Raw genomic sequence first — 17,967 nt, 5'->3', positions numbered from 1 at the left:
ATACTTGCCTAGGAAATGTGCTTAAAATATTAACAGTGGGAGCCCAGCAATGGAATTCTTTGCTTTTTCATCTTTTCCTCTAATTTCCAACTTTTCTATACATATTTTTACTGATACAATCCCAGAAATGATTTTTAAAATAAACCCAGGAGAGATTAACAAGTTAGGAATGTTATTTTAAAGAAAAATTTTAGTTCTACTTCTATATCCTAATACATCTGAAATTTCAAAAGTGACAAATTCTTATATGAGTTGTAGCTAGAATGAATGTTTTTATTTAGCATTGTTCTCTGATACTTTCTTTCACCTGTTTCACAGGCTGCCCAATTCAGAGTTGCTCAGAGAACACACAAAGTTTGACTACTATGATTCACACAAATAGTGAGTTGGCCTCCTCCAGTTGTCCATGTAGGAAAAGAAAAACTGGCCAATCTGGAAGACAAAGCTCTCATGAACCCAAGATGAAATTCTTCCGAAAGCGATTCAAAGGAACTCAATTCTCTTCCCATTATTTGTCAAAATATTGGGTAACATACCAGATATTCACATTAAAAAGAAAAAAAATCTGACAAGTTATGTCATTCATATACCACATAAAACATGCATTTTAAAATCTTTGTTTACATATTTTTTTTTTGAGAGTCTTGCTCTGTTACCCATGCTGGAGTGCAGTGGCATGATCTCGGCTCACTGCAACCTCCGCCTCCCAGGTTCAGGCGATTTCTCCTGCCTCAGCCTCCCAAGTAGCTGGGATTACAGGCACCTGCCACCAAACCCAGCTAATTTTTGTATTTTTAGTAGAGACAAGGTTTCACCATGTTGGCCAGGCTGGTCTCAAACTCCTGACCTTGTGATACGCCCACCTCGGCCTCCCAAAGTGATGGGATTATAGGTGTGAGCCACCGCGCTCAGCGTACATGATTCTTATAAACTGTTAAATTACTCAAGCATGACACAAGAAGCTGGCTTTAAGACTTTTCTCCTTTTCATTTATAACCTCATACGACATTATGAAACGTATATTCTCCTTCACAAAGAAGAAGAAAAAAAAGAACCTAAAATTCAATTAATTCCCAAGCACATACACTAATACAGAAACTTATAACATGAGAAAACTTATTTATATTCAGGTTTGAAAAACAGAATATAACCATTTGATGATGGGGTTTTCCATCATAACTACATTCTACTTAAACCAGTGTTAAAATCAGTGAACAGAGTTTGTCCAGAAATAAAGCCATAATTGATGGCTTTTTTAAAAAACTTGCTTGTTTTGAGGCATAATTCTGAAGCTGCCTTCTGAGCCATGGAGACCCAGAAATGGCTGTGGGGCTGCAGTGTTAGGCTACAGGTCTCAAACTGGATGCGGGTGTGTCCAAAACAGTGTTTTCCAAACTGTATGTTGCGGCCTTTTAGCAGATAGGAACAACTTTTTTTAGAAAATCATTTTTAGAAAGAATGTATGCATCTCACACAGTAAGGGTAAGTACTGATGCAAGAAACTCTAATTTTAAGTTTGAGTACATACATAAGCACATATTAGCGTCTATAGGTACTAAGTTGAGATGTAATATTTCTTACTGTGGGTCTCAAGGAAAAAACTTAAAAGCAACAGGCTAAAAAGGCAGGTCTGCTGAATAAGGCTTCTTTGTGGCAAATACCCATTAGGATTCCTGCCAGGTTAGCAATATACTGACAGTTGTAATTAATGAAACACTCCAATTCAACTCCCATAGCTGGGAAGGCTGACAGGCATTTCCTATGAACTCCTTATTAAGAGTATTTTAAAGTGCATTTATCTGTAGTTTGTACTATATATTCATGTTCTCCAACTGATATTAGTTTAATGTTGCATGCTATTAGAGGAGAGGAGACTGGAGTTCAGGATAAGGATGGAAGTTGTCAACGTAAAGGTATCACGTAGCTGGTATCATTTTTGTGGCAGAGAAAAGAAGTCAGATTATTCATGTTGGCAGAGGGTGAAAAAATATCTGCTACTTTTTTTTCCTAGTCCCCCCTCCAATCAGTTCTCAGTGTGAGCCACCAGGTTTCCTTCAGTCCAGCGCTGTCCAGGAGGACTTTTGAGATGATGGAAATAGCCTTTTTCTGCACTGTCCAACACAGTAGCCACCAGCTAGGTGGGCTATCTGGTACTTGAAATGGGGCTAGTGCAATGAAGGAACAAATTTTTAATTAATTTAAAATTAAACAGCCAATATTAGGCTAAGTGACATAAGCCAGTCACGAGAAAACTTATATAAGGCATCTAGAATAGCAAAACTCATAGAAATAGAAAGTAGAATGGTGGTTGCCAAGGGCTTGGCAGAGGGGATGAGTTGTTTACAATCTGGGTACAGATTTCAGTTTTGCAAGATGAAAAAGCTCTGAAGATAAGTTGTGCAACAATGTGGATGTCCTTGACACTTCTGAACTATACAATTAAAAATGGTTAAGACAGTAAATTTTACACTATGTGTGTTTCACCACAATTAGAAATAAAAATCAGAAAATTAAAGAGCCACACGTGGTCAGAGGCTAATGTATTAGAGCATGCAGCTTTAGCTACTGTGCCATTGGCTATGGTAAAGTATCCCTAAGCTCAGTTTCTAACCACCATTGTCCTCCTTATCAAACTTCTTTCAGGATTCATGACTTCCTCTTGGGAACAAGATAGTAGTGCTTCCCTGGAGTTTACTGCAAAGGAGCTGCACGTACCAACATTCACCCTCTGACTGGTGGCAGGAGGCCCGACCTCAGGCTTGAGGGACGGGAGTACTGTACTCCTGTAACTAGGAGACCACAGACGGAATGTCTAGCTGAGGAGGGAGGAAGCTGTGTGGGAGAAAAGGTCTTTGTCCTCAAGTTCAGTGAGTAGTTATTGAAGGCGTGAATGCTCAAAGCCAAGGCAAGGGGTTTTTTGCATGACTGCCAGCCTGCCCTGCCCCTTTATCTCAATGATGCACACAATATCCCTCATCAGTTACCTTACCCAGTAATAAGGTAAGGCAGCCTTGAGCTACCTAAGGAAAAGAAAATAACTGTCTTTGTTAAGTGTCTTGCAAGTAACGTTGACAAACTGCCTTTACTTACATAAAGAATGAAACCCAAATGCCCAGCCAGGCTCCCCTATTCTCCACACTCCCAGCTTTATTGAGCAGACCAAATACATTTAAATTCAATGTCTGTCTGTGAATTACCACCTTTCAGAGAAGCAAAGGAGAAATTATTTTATTATACTCTTCATTAATAAATTCATTTTTAAATTATTGCCATTCCTGCTGAACTGAAAATAGGATAAATGATACTCATTTGTAAATTGATTTTTTCTGTTGTAAACCTTCTATTGAACTAGTAAGGAATAAATGAAGTGTTTGGGAAAGGAATTATCCAATTAAAAATTGGGATGTAAATGCCAGCTCATGAAAGTCTTCTATATAAATTAGCTCAGACTCACCAAGCTCTGCCTGAAAGAAAGATTTTACTAAGTGTTTCATTGAAAGCACATGAGAGTAGAGCATAAAGCTTTGGGATTCCACAGCTAGTGAATTCTAGCTCCTAATATTCAATGCCTTGAAAGAGGAGCCATGTAATGGAAGAATAACTGTACAGGCTATTAAGTGAGTAAGCAGGCTTTGAAGCCCACCTGGGTTCAAATCTCAGCCCTGCCACTTCTCCAAGCTTTTATAAAACAGGGATAATGATAGGTAGTTCATTCTTCCCAGGGTTGCAGTGAGATTTAAATGAGATAATACTTGTACCTACTTACAAAGTGCTAAGAATACCACTTGGGACACAGCAAGGACTCAATCATTGTGAGAACAAGAGAAGGATACATGATGAAAGCAGTTCCTTTGTCAAAGTCTATCTGTTCAGACTTCAGAAACTTTCCTTGAAGTGTCTAAATACTCTTACCTTTTGAAGATTTGCTTCATTGTCACTCCATGTCTTTTAAGAGCTGCTTAACAGTCTCTTTCTCCAATTTCAAGGGCAATAGCTACTTCTGACAGTTAACTCTGGTCTTCAGTGCCAGTCTGCAGCTGACATACTTGCCAGCAGCATGGTGTGGAGCAGGGGTGGCAAACTGCAGATTTAGTTGGTTTGGCCCAGAGTACTGCATTAGATTGTGTTTTTAGGAATCTGCATTAGCAGCTAACATTTTAAGATCTAGAGATTTCCTAAAGACATTCAGATATTTGGCTTTCACTAAAAACTTAAAAGATCTGGCAACACCGAATCCACATTCCCATATGACAGTAAGACTGGAGTTGGGTAGTGGCTCCTCTCAACAGGGCCTGCACTTGCATTGTCCCCTCCACTCTCTGACATCGAGGCCAATGAAAGGGCCACCTCTCATCACCTTTGTGCAATTGCATTCACTGACACTGCCTGCCTAGCCCTGCAGCCCATGTGTATAGGTACAAGAGGATGACACACTTTAGAGACACCAGGCCCTAGTTCCCATCCTGACTCCTCTAACTCTGAGCCAGTTTCCTCATATGGAAATGGAACTAAACCCCCAAACGCAACATCACACTCGGGTTTATATGAAGCATGCAGAAAGCACCTGGTAGTGTGGCTATACACAGCAGGCACTCAGTGTTCACTCTCCTCCCTGCTACCACCCACCCATGATGCATTTACCAGGTTTGCACCAATCCTTACTATGCTCTCTCACCAGCAGTTTTCACCTGGCATAGCAGACACACGCATGTCCCAAAGTGTAACTAAAATGTACTTAACGGGACAAATCTCTAGATCTAACCGTCAACTTACAAGGAATACAAATGACACCATGGGAATATGATCAACAAAATCCAGACTGTGGAAAACTCTGTAGGACAAAGCTGGTTTCTTCAACAACGACAAACACACACACAAGAAAAAAAGATTAAGAGACGGAGTTACCTAAGAGATACATCAACCAACTGCAATGAACTTATTTGGATCCTGATTTAATAAACCATACAAAAATTTTATAACACAAGTAGGGTAATATGAACACTGATGCCATATTTGATCATAGCAAAGAATGATTGTTAATGTCTTAGATATGATCATGGTGCTGCAGTTATGGCTACAAAAAGAGTTTATTTCTTTTAGAGATATACACTCAAATATTTCCATGTGAAATGATGGAAGAGAAGCAATGCAGAGTGGGGAGACAGGGTGAGAGTGCAGATGAAACAAGACAGCTATGAAATAAAAATTGTTAAAACTGGGTGATGAGCACATAGGGTTTGCTCTGTTCTCTTTTGTAGATGCTTGAAATTTTCTATAATAAATACTTGTGAAAAGCAAAGCGCTTTTAAAGTGTTTAAAGTTCTTTAAGGTTAGAAATAGCACTGGACTGATACAAGCAATGTTTCCTTGGAGTTTCTACTTCTAACTTTCAGATACCTCCCTGAGGAAGGAATTCTGGGGTAGCAATGATGGGGAGGGATTTTAGTTTGGCTTAGTAAGTTCATGCACTAGGGGAAGAGAAGAGTCCAGTTCTCTTTACCTTTGCTTCATTTCTTTTTCTCAAGTTTTAAAACATCTGTCTCTTCTCATAGGACTTCCAGCCCTGTGAGGGCAAGGACTCATGGGTATCCTTATTTCCCTGGCACTAACACAGAGATTGGCACATAATAAGATCTCAATAGATGTATGCTGAGCAGCTGAAGGGAAAGGGGATATGCATATTTCATCTTCGATCAGAGAAAAAGATAGCAAAGTCTCATTTCAAACAAGGTCCTCTCATGCTGTGGTTCAATCCATGCTATTTGGTCAAGCGTCACAATGGTCTAGGGAGCTTGTCAAAATGGCAGAATCCTACACACCCGCTCTCCTCAGAGATTCTGATTCAGTAGGTACAAGCTGAAATCACAGGAAGGATATTTTTTAACAAACACCCAGGTGATGCTAATGCAGCCAGTTCAGACTGGTGTATAATATCCACTGAGTATTTCTAATTCACTAAGACCTGGTAAGAACTGTCCTTTGAATACTTTTTTCTTAATGACTAAAATTATCACAAACTAATTTGTTATTCTGTCCCCAAAACACTGCAATTTAAGTGATTAGAGATTGGAAAATGAAAAGAGCATCTACTTAAAAATTGAAAAACCAAAATTCTAGGAAATTGACTACTCAACTTGACCATAACTTGATAAGGTAATGGACTACTTGATGGTACACTCCCTTTCCCCTGACCAAAGAGAGCCTTTTAGATGACCATAAGAATTAAAAAAAACATATTTATAATATGTAATTGGCTACATATATATCATGGAAAGCTGAGCAACACATAAATACATAGAGAAAAGCTGATTAAATGAAAAGAGGTCACACAAATGTATATATGGTATTCAAATTATGCACATTATCTAGATAAATTGGAAAAAGATTTTTTTAAAATGCAGGCAAGATGAGGTGGCTCACACCTATAATCACAGCACTTTGGAAAGCCAAGGCAGGAGGCTCACTTAAGCCCAAGAGTTCAAGACCAGCCTAGGCAATATAGGGAGACCCCATCTCTACCAAAAAAAAAAAAAAAAGAAAGAAAGAAAAAGATTTTTTAATTAGTTGAGCATGATGGCACACACCTGTAGTCCCAGCGACTCAGGAGGCTGAGGTGGGAGGATCACTTGAGCCTGGGGGACAGAGGTTGCAGTGAGCTGAGATCCAACCACTGCACTCCAACCTGGGCGACACAGCAAGACCTTGTCTCAAAAATAAACTTATTTTTTTAAACAAAAAATGCAACTAAAATTTTAAGAATAATATCTCTGGATTATAGAATTCTGGGCAATTTCTTAATCTCTATATAGTCAGACATTTTCAAATTTTCTACATGAAAATGTAGAATCTGTAATTAAAATACTTTTTAAAAAAAGAAAAGAAAGAGTTGCATCAAGATAATCTGTTATCCAATTCATTGCAGCTAAAGAATATGGCCCTGCAATAGGGCAGAGACTCTGGCAGAACCCCATAGTTCAGCCATGGCAAATGAACTAATTTTACCTTTTGGCCACATCTGATTCCACCTCATTTGCAAGATACAGTCATAATGAGAAATATGAATTAAAACAAAATATATATATGGTCATGATTCATGTGACAGGTTAGTAATCACGGAAATGTAGAGTTCAGGGGAATGTTGTACTTTAAGAACTACATTTATTAATAGGTAACTATCATTTTACAAAAGTATTCTTCAATTCACTTCAGAATTTATCTATAATGCAAAATATTTTTATATGATGTGTCCCAATTTTGTAATGTCAAAAATTTCATGAACATTTCCACATAATCATCATTGTAATTTGCTGGGGAAAATATGTAATGAATATATGTTATTAATATAGTAACACCTTTAATGAATCTGTATGTACACAATGACAATAGAATCCTTACTTGAAAAATAATAGTGTAGATACACGTTGCCTTATGCTGTACACATTCAATGCTGGGACACACTTGAATTCAAGGACCACCTACAAAAACTCCACCATACCCAGTGGTTCTCTCTCTACCCCTCTGTGCATTTAAAATATGATCCCACTTTTTAAAAATGCAGTCTTCATGCACATCTATCATGTAAGAACTCTTTTAGGGGTGTTTTTAAGTGAAGGAAAGAGGAGAAATTAATTGAATGGCATCCATTCTTGTATACATTTTTTTAAACACATTAAGAAGCAGATAACTTACATAGGGTTTATTTTCACTCAAGCTAGCCAAATTAGAAAAATATAGTCAGATCAAGTTCACTGTGAGAAAGATGTTTTCCTATACATGGTAGGTTGGAAAACAACTTTCCTTCTTTCATAGTAATATAAAGAAAGAAAGAAAATGATTTGAATATTAGCCCTACAGGCTAGACCTATGCAGTCAGGATAATCACTCTGAGAGGTTATATTATAGCTTTTTTAAAAAGTCAGATAGACCCAGATTCCAGGTTATGCTCCTCTACTTACTAAGCTCCTTATCTGTAAAATGGTGCCATGTCAACCATGTACAGTTATGAGGATTAAATGAGACAATATATGTAGAGTGTCTGGACTAGAGATACATTCAAGAAAGATTTGTTCCCTTAACTTGATCTTAAAGAACAGGGTTCTAGGACTGTAAAGATGATGGACATAAATGATGAAGGATGTGTTTGAAACAGGCAGGCTGTGGTTAGCTGCCAAAAGCCTTCTTGGTGGGAAATATCTGGGAGGTACTGAGCAAGCCACATCTAGGGTCCTTTCATTTCCTTCTGTTCTTATTTTTGATATTGCTGCCATTGTGTCCACTAATTTGGCAAGGTTGCTTTGAATTATGACCTTCCTATTCCCACCATCTGTCTTCCTCTCCCATTGAAACGGTGGATTTTTTATTCTGATCTTTTCCCATTAATGTGATTTGATATGTACTTGTTAATTCTGTAAACGGGGATTCTTTAAAAAGTCTTCCCAATCATCCTTAAAATGAAAGTTAGCCATTTAACTTTCCATCACTAAAAAATTAGCCAAACATTCATTTTCCACAGAAGAAATAAGGTAATAAGATGTAAATCTTGCTGGTCCAAAAACAAAGGGTTACTCTTTATCTAGCAAAATGGAATTTAAAACTACTTTGTAAAAGTCCATTAATAATGTCCATTCATTCTAGAGCTATTTGTTGTGTTTTATCATTATCAAATGTAAACCATTTTATTACCAAAAAGGAAGTATGTATACATAGATATGAATACATTATGTAAATATATATACCTATATATGCATGCATATACATTTATGTAAATATAAGTATAGGTCGGTAGTTAGAAAAATAGGCACATAGATGTATGTATAGATAGATATATTTTAAAAGACCCAAAAGGATTAATATCTGAGAGTTGAGAGTGAGAGTAAAGATGGGATATGGAAATAGAAACTTTAAATTTTACTTTATCTAGTTATATAGTTTTACAAATTTTTTACAGCAAGCTCATATTGCTTTATTTGTCTTTCAATTATTTTCTAAAATCTGATCATTTTAGTGCTTAAGAAGAACACTTTAAGACATTTCATTAATTCTTCCAGGTCACTAGGACACTGCTAAGCGCAATAAAAAAATACACTAAAGCTTTAAAGAGGTGGAAAAGATACTCAGGAAAGCTTTTGATCACCATATAATTTTAGTTAGGATTTTTAAGTCAGATGAGTTACCAACATATATTTTGAGCTCCTAACCACCCACAAGCTCTATATTCAACTGCAGGGAAAATGGAGCTAAGACGTCTCAAGGTTTTTATCCTCTGGAAGCAGAGTTGTCTATGTACACAACCAAGAGAGAAAGGTAGTAACCCAATTTAGGACATTGATCAGAAATGCTTATAAGAGCTTTCAAGGATGACTGGCTTACAGGGGAGTAAACTAAGCACTGGAGGATTTAGGTTAAATACATAATCATTAAGAACGGAAGATGAGATCATGAACCATCTCAAGCTCTTTCTCCCAGCTTCAGGTGAAGTTCAAGTTGAGAGGCCCCAGGCTCCCTACCTACTAGCCTGGCTGAGTGAACTGACATTCCACCCAGTTCCCTTCAGCCCCATCCAAGATTGGGTGGGGGCCCTGATGACACTGGGAGCTCCTGAGGAAGGGAGGACAGGTAGAGGTGACTAACACATACATCACTTCTTACCTAAAGAACCTCTCGTGTCACAAAAATGAGAGCATGTGGTCTTAGCCATCCCTTCCACCTACCAGAGCTTCATAACCATCCCTAAGAGATGTTGAGAAGAACATTCCATAGAAGACTCAGATTGGGGGCAGGTATGGAAGTGAGCATAGAAAGGAGGCAAAGAATGGAGGGAAAGGACATGCCTGTCACCTAGTACAGGATAGGCACAAAGTCTTGGTGACAAGGGAGAAGATGTAAAGAACAGAGAATGTTTCTGCTCTTTGAAAGATTCAGTGTTACGTAAAAAAGTCAGCCCTCCCTAAATTAATCTGTGCAGTCAATATGATAGCTATCAACATATAAATAGGACTTGTGGAGAAAATCTGACAAAAATGATCTTGAGGTCCATCTGCAAAGTATATGTGGGATTAGCCAAGTTCCAGAAATGAAAATTAATGAGGAAATACTAGACTTGCATAGAAATAAACTATATTATAAAGTTCCAGTATTAAGATAGTTTGTTACCGATGGAATCAAAGGTAGAGAATCCTGAAATATAGCTTATAATGTAGGAAATTAGCATATGATGAAGACTGAATTTGAAACTGAGATCAAAGAAGTATTAGACAATAAGTATTGCCAGAATAACTGACTATAACAGGATGAAGAAAGGAAGAAAGAAATAGGTTGAGACTGGCCAGGCACAGTGGTTCATGCCCGTAATCCCAGCATTTTGGGAGTCCTAGGTGGGTGGATCACTTGAGGCCAGAAGTTCAAAACTGGCCTGGCTAACATGGCATAACCCTGCCTCTACTAAAAATACAAAAATCAGCCGGGTGTTGTGATACACACCTATAATCCCAGCTACTCAGGAGGCTGAGGCACAAGAATTGCTTCAACTCAGGAGATGGAGGTTGCAGTGAGCTGGGATTGCACCACTGCACTCCAGCCTAAGCAACAGAGAAAAAAGAAATCTTTTGAGATCCCCAATTCACTCCTAAACCAAAATAAATTATTGCAACTTTAAATTTTAAATTTTTACAATTAAAACCACAAAAACACAAATCATACTGATAAATTTTTAAAATAACATTAGCAAGCAAAAACATAAACTCAAAATTAAAGTTAAATATTATAGACTTGATTATAAAATAACTTAAAATTTTTAGTCAAGAGATCGAGATCATCCTGGTCAACATGGTGAAACCCCGTCTCTACTAAAAATACAAAAACTTAGCTGGGCATGGTGGCGCGCACCTGTAATCCCAGCTACTCAGGAGGCTGAGGCAGGAGAATTGCCTGAACCCAGGAGGCGGAGGTTGTGGTGAGCCGAGATCACGCCATTGCACTCCAGCCTGGGTAACAAGAGCGAAACTCCGTCTCAAAAAAAAAAAAAAAATTTTGTAATGAGAAACTAGGAAATACATTTGCATCATACATGAAAAAGAGATCATTTCCTTTAATATATAAAGAGCTCTTACCTACCAATAAGAAAAAGATGGCTGCCTCAAAGGAAAAATATGCAAAATATATAACCACCAGTTCAAAGAATAAATATAAGTAGCCAAAACAGTTACTAGAAAACATTTCTCTCACTCACAATTAAAGAATTACAAATTAAAATAAGGTTCCATTTAAATATATAAGGCAAACAAAGATTTAAAACTTTGATAGTATCCAGTCTTGACTTGGGTGGGGAAAGTTAACTTTGGGTAATTTGGCCAAATCTAACAAATTAAATATGACCAGTGAAGTTGGTGGACAGCTCTTATTCATCCCATTTTAAAAGGAAGGAGACTGATAAGTGGTGTGCTCAAGGCTAAACTCCTAATTAGAGAAGGGACCAGAGCTAGGTCCCAGGTCACCTAAATTGCAACCAGGGCCCTCTCTCTGTACTGGGATGCATTCATCTCATTTCGATGTGTGAACACAGACATGTCAGAATGGGGAAGTTTCCAAGCACTGTGCAGTTGCATCAGCCATGCCATTTCTCCATCCTAGCTAAAGTCCTACCACCATAGGCCCTGACCCTTCACTGTCCCCAAGTCCTGGATCACTGCACAGTCTGCTTACTCTGCTTCATAGTCTCATAATCAGCAGTCCCAGGCCACCACATACTCCTTCTCTCCCTTTACAGTTTCCCTGATCACTCACTTCTTATAGTCCTTCTCCATCCATCCTGTCCCCTTTCCAGTTTCTGTTCAAGCTTCTCCTTACATATCCAGTTCTACAAACAGCATCATGAGCTCAGTCACCCTCCAGCACCTGTTTAAAAACCACTAGAAATATAATGCAAGGAGGCTGGGCGCGGTGGCTCACGCCTGTAGTCCCAGCACTTTGGGAGGCCGAGGCGGGTGGATCACGAGGTCAAGAGATAGAGACCATCCCGGTCAACATGGTGAAACCCCGTCTCTACTAAAAATACAAAAAATTAGCTGGGCACAGTGGCGCGTGCCTGTAGTCCCAGCTGCTCAGGAGGCTGAGGCAGGAGAATTGCCTAAACCCAGGAGGCGGAGGTTGCAGTGAGCCGAGATCGCACCATTGCACTCCAGCCTGGGTAACAAAAGCAAAACTCCGTCTCAAAGAAAAAAAAAAAAAGAAAGAAAGAAAGAAATATAATGCAAGGACTGATTGCAGTGGCTCACACCTGTAATCCCAGCACCTTGGGAGCCGAGGCAGGCAGATCACCTGAGGTCCGGAGTTTGAGACCAGCTCAACCAATATGGTGAAATCCCATCTCTACTAAATATTAGACAGACCGTGGTGGTATGTGCCTGTAATCCAAGCTACTCCAGAGGCTGAGGCAAGAGAATCACTTGAACCCAGAAGGTGGAGATTGCAGTGAGCCAAGATTGTGCCACTGCACTCCAGCCTAGGTGACAGAGGGAAGCCCTGTCTCAAAAAAAAAAAAGAAAGAAAGAAATATAATGCAAGACAGATGCAAACCATATTTGCAATTTTATATTTTCTAGTAACCACGTTTTTAAAAGTAAAGAGAAACTGGTCAAACTATTTTTAATAATATAGTTTACCCAATATATCCAACATATTACTTCAATATAAAATCAATATAAAACTATTAATGAGATATTTTAAATTTTTTCTTCATACTACATTTTTGAAATTGTGTATTTTACACTCAACATATCTCAATACAAACTAGCCACATTTCAAGCGCTCAATAGCCACATGAGCTGGTGGCTGCCAGATGAGACAGCACAGACCTAGACTCTCTAATGAAAATGGATTTAAAAAATAACTTTTGCTTATCTGTATTCTTATTATTCTTCAACAGACACAAATTGTATGCATTTCTTTATTTTTATAATTTTTTATTTTAAATATCCTTGGCATATCTTCACATTCATTCTCTAATGCAAGCTATTTTTCTAAATGGCACATGTAGCATCAGCATCTGTCTTCACTTTGACATATATATTCATATCTAGCTCCTATCTGCTCCACTGCCTCAAGACATTCTCCCTATTCCTGCCTCCTGCCAGCTTCTCTCTCTGCGCATCACTGGCTGTGAAGGTTCAGATGCCCAGAAGAAACATTTTCCATATCTTCACCCTCCGCGCAAGCACTAACCCATCCACAATTTCTAGCTCTGCTTTAGTAGATTTAAGATCACTGACTCATGACTCAGAAAAGTCAAATGCATATTATAGGAAAAGCCTCTGTCTTTGCTGCTTCAAAATTATGTTTAAAATAGGCTTGTTATTTACTTTTACTTAAAATTAGAAACAGTCAAAAAGAAGTGAAATACATGGCCCACTTTGGTTCCTTTTCAAAAGAAACTGGCCTGATGGTCTTCCACAAACTAAAGCAACTAAATTTTTAACCAAAGAATGTACTTCTTGCCTCAAAGACTTTACTAAAATAATGTTTTTGGTTCTTAACTATAGAAGCAGTCTCACCACTGGAAAATGTGAACATGAGATAGGTAAAGCTTAAGAAGTTAAACGTCTTGAATTAGGAAATTAAGTGTTGTCACTGACTTTAAACACCTATAGACTTTATAATTCATATTACGGTTTGGTTTCCCATTGCTTGAAGTGTTTGCCTTCCTAATGATGACAGACTTGCTCTTCTCCCCCAGGCTCTAAAAGGTAGCATGTGGAACCCTGGGGAGTAATGAGACCTGGATTTGGGTCCTCACTGCCAGTTGCCAGCCAGCTAGCTACATGACCTTGTCGTCCATTCGCCCCGCTGGCCTCAGCCTTCCTGCTGTAAAAAGGGGGTTCACAGTATGCTCCTTCAGGCTGCCTCTAGTTCTGCCCACCCCGACCTTATCTCATCCTCCTCTATTCCATCATCCCTGAAGCATTTGCCTCCTCACGCATCTCCTCCTTCCCAAAAGACAAGATGGCTGGCAGCACAGAAGTGAAAAGGGAAAGAAAGGCAGTTAAAAAAAAAATTCCTAATATGAGTCACCTTTCAAGAATTTCCCATTTCCTCATGCCTGGATGCTTGCTTGTGTCACTAAATGAGTTCTTCCAATGAAACTTGCTCTAAGAACCTGGTATTTGTTATGTGCACTGCTCTTGGGTGATGTTTTACACTGTGCACTCATCTCTCTTAAGAGCTTATAGGTATCAAACAACGTCGAGGTTGTGCATCAAAAAGGTATCAGCAGCCATAGAGTCAACTTCAGTTGAGCCTGGAGAAAATCTGATCAAAACCATAGACTTTTAACTAGGTTTTGTATCAGCTTTTGATAAGTTAGGAAAAATAATTACAGCTCTCCAAACTTCCCACTTAACATGCCCCAGGGCCCTGCAGCACCCTAAAATCTAACCAGCTCCAAAAATTACTCCCTACTCCGTACCCGGATGAGCCTTGACTCCTACTAATTCCCTCACTGAGACTTAAGTCAAGGGGTAGCTGATGGTTGTGGCCTGTGCTGCTTCCGCCTGGCCTGATTTTTTCATGCTGCCATTTTGAATTAGCATAGGTTTCCTCTGCAACAGATGCATCTTCTAGCCAGGCTCGGAAACACAACACACACACACCCCACCAGGCTGCCGGACGCGAGTGTCAGTCACACACACACCCACACACACCCCACCGGGCTGACGGACGCGAGTGTAAGTCAAGTCTCTTGCAAGCTAGAATCACAGAAAATCCAGAAAAGCCACGTTATTTAACAGAACCCAACAAGGTCAGCTTTGAGTCAAGGCAGATGAGTTTCCTTCGATGTTTTCTCGGACATTTTTATTCCCAAATCCGAGTTGTCGTCAATTCTCTGAAAAGTTCAAGCGCCCCTCCTGCCTTGAAGACCACCTTCGTCGCGGCCCTCGCGAGTGAGGTCGCCAAATACTCGACGCCTCAACAGCCAAGCTAGCGAGCTGAGGAGGCCGAGGCCGACCGAGGGGGGCGATCCCCACCTCAGGAACCCGCGAGGGCCTCTCAGCTGCCCCGCCCGGCGCCCCGCGAACGCTCGGGTGCGGCTCAGGGGAAGTTGTGTCAAGTCTCACGAGCGGCCCGCGGAAAATCCAGCGGCTGCCCGCGAGCGTCGGCCTCGCGGGGAGGGCAGCCTCGGGACACCGTACGGCGGCCGCGGGAGAGGTGGACGCGCGGGCAAAACCGGGCCGAGGGTGGCGGGCGTCTCCGGGCAGCCATGTTCGCGGCGCCCGCCCGCGCGGCAGGTGCGGCACCTCGGGGAAGGTGCCCGGCTCGCCCCGGACCCGAAGGTGGTGGGCAAGGGACGCACGGGCGCACCCCAGCAGGAAGCAGACTGGCTGCCAGGAAAAAGAAACCCAGGAAGAGCAGCCTCGGGGGGCTACAGGAGTTCCAGGGATGCGGGGGGAAGGATGGGGTTGAGGTGTGGAGAGCGGGGAACCCGGCTGCGGTGTGGGAGCCCGGGGCGGGCATCCCTCTCCTGCACCCTTGCAGCCCCCGAGTCCGAGTCACCCCAGCCCCAGGCCGAGGCCACCTCTCCTCTGACCCCCAGCCCGCCCCAGCCAGCACCGGGGGGTGGGGAGAATCGGCCTGGGGTAGCGCTATCCGCGGGTTCGGAGGGAGAGCGGGAGGTGGCGATGGCGGGTGTGGGTGAAACCCGCCGGGGAAGCAGCCCTACAAACGCCCTGCGCTCACGGCCGCGGCTCACCTGGGGCGCCGGGCTCCAGGCTCCGGGCTCCGCTCTACGGTGCTGAGGCTGCGGCCGCCGAGGGTGCGGGTGCTGCCGGGGCCGGATTACTGCGGTGACATCGAGGGCGCAGCTGCAGTGGCGGAGGCGGCCGCCGGGCGCTTCCCCCTCCCCAGACTCCCGGAGCGCGGGCCCGCCGCCCCCCGGAACAGCTGGCCTGGCTCACGTGACCGCAGGGCCCACCCTCCGCCTCTCCCACCCCTGCCCCCCAGGCCTTGCCACACCCCGCGCGTGTGGCTGCCGGGGCCGCGGCGCAGCGTTCCGCTGGGTAGGGAGGGCGCCTGGGAGCGGGAGGAGCGGCGGAGAGGGCGGATCTCGCCGCAGAAAGTGCCCCCTCTTTGCTAGATTTTTCTTTCTTGATTGTAGCTCTCAAAAGGGAGAACCCGGGCTTTGAGGAGCCAGGCCCAGCTTCCTCCCGGCGCCTCTTCCCGACGTCCGGGCCTCAGCGCCCAAGGAAGATTTTCCCGCGGAGAAATGTGTCCTGTACCCTGTTGACTCTCACGTCCAAGTCGAGTCCCTGGTTTTAAAAGTGTCGTCCTGTACCCTGTTGATAAGCCAGACCCTATCCCAGGTAACTTGCCCAAGGTCACAAAGCACATAGCACGTAGCAAAGCCAAGATTCCATATCGGGGTTAATAAATTTATGGACAGGGACGTGTGTGTGTGTGTGTGTCTGTGTGTATGTGTGTTGATGCCAGCAGAAACTTTATAAAAAAAATAAGAAAAGACTATCTCAAAAGAAATGAAGAGATAGATTAAAGGAAATTAAATGCAATATTACCCTAGCACATGAAAATATAGTCAAGCTCACTTAACTGCAAATCAAATATATGGAGTAGCATCTTCCACCAAAAAATCAAAACATTTCGAGTCTTGCTGTGTCGCCCAGGCTGGAATGCAGTGGCAGAATCTTGGCTCACTGCAACTTTCTTCTCCCGGGTTCAAGCGATTCTCCTGCCTCATCCTCCCAAATAGCTGAGACTGCAGGCCCACACCACCACGCCCGGCTAATTTTCTGGATTTTTAGTAGAGAGGGTGTTTCACCAGGCTGCCCAGGCTGGTCTCAAACTCCTGAGCTCAGGCAATCTGCCCACTTCTACTATCCGGCTTCCTAAAAAAAAGATGATATTTATGTGCTAATACAAAAATATTTCCAACCTATACTAACTGAAAGAAAAATAAAAAGCTAGGTGCAGAGCATTTTGTGTGTTATTTGTGGGAAGAAAAAATATATATGTCTGTACTTATTTTTGTAAATGCATAGAATATCTTTGGAAAAGTACGTAAGAAACTGTAATAGTAGATGCCACCAGGAAGCAGAACTGGGTGACTGGGTACTGGGGAGAGAAGGGGACTTTTTTCCATGCCTTTTGAATGTTGTGCCTGTGCTTACAGTCTGCCACATGAGTGAACGGATAGTGGCAAAGGACTGAGGAAGTTGTTGTAGGTACTGCAGAATAGATCATTGGTTCAGAGACTCTTGGAGCACAAAGGTACTTTATTGTTGATTTAGTCCAGCCAAATAAACCGTAGCCAGTGAGTCTAAATAATCAATATTAGAAATTCCTAGCTGGCTTATTCCTGGGTCCCATCCCAGATCTATGGAATTCAGAGTCTCTGGGTCTGGAGCCAGTGAACCTGCATTTTGTCAAGCTTCCTAGTTGTTTCTCTTGCACATTAAAGTCTGAAAGTCCGTGGTGGTGGGAGGGAGAGCATTAGGAAAAAAATCTAATGCATGCTGGGCTTAATACCTAAGTGATGGGTTGACAGGTGCAGCAAACCTCCGTGGCACACATTTAACTATGTAACAAACCTGCACACCTTGCACATATACCCCAGAACTTAAAATAAAAAAGTCTGAGAGTCACTATTTTATTTTTTTGTTTGTTTTGAGATGGAGTCTTGCTCTGTCACCTAGGCTGAAGGGCAGTGGCTCACTGCAGCCTCAATCTCCTGGGCTCAAGTGATCCTCCCACCTCAGCCTCCTGAGTAGATGGGACTACAGGCATGTGCCACCACACCTAGCTACTTTTTAAAATATTTTTGTAGAAATGGGGTCTCACTATGTTGCCCAGGTTGGTTTCGAGCTCCTGGACTCAAGTGATCCTCCTGCCTCAGCCTCCTAAAGTGTGGAGATTACAGATGTGAGCTACTGTGTCTAGCCAGAGTCAGTTTTAGATGTCTAGTTT

General features: G+C 41.8%; 1 protein-coding gene across 1 annotated transcript in view; it reads right to left on the bottom strand.

Annotated features, from left to right (window-relative positions):
• Positions 1 to 15,898, bottom strand: part of SCRN1 (secernin 1) — a 66,443-nt gene extending 50,545 nt beyond the window's left edge. Inside the window, exon 1 of the mRNA XM_012447765.2 lies at positions 15,740 to 15,898. The gene's annotated coding sequence lies outside the window, so the exon portion shown is untranslated. The remainder of the gene's footprint in view (positions 1 to 15,739) is intronic.
• Positions 15,899 to 17,967: the final 2,069 nt, after the last annotated feature.

The sequence above is a fragment of the Aotus nancymaae genome, unplaced genomic scaffold (genome assembly GCF_030222135.1).
Source record: "Aotus nancymaae isolate 86718 unplaced genomic scaffold, 86718_ANA_hifiasm-v0.15.2.pri h1tg000025l, whole genome shotgun sequence".
In the NCBI taxonomy this organism is placed as follows: Eukaryota; Metazoa; Chordata; class Mammalia; order Primates; family Aotidae; genus Aotus; species Aotus nancymaae.
Note: the sequence above shows the minus strand (reverse complement) of the source record. Positions and strands in the feature narration are given on the sequence as shown.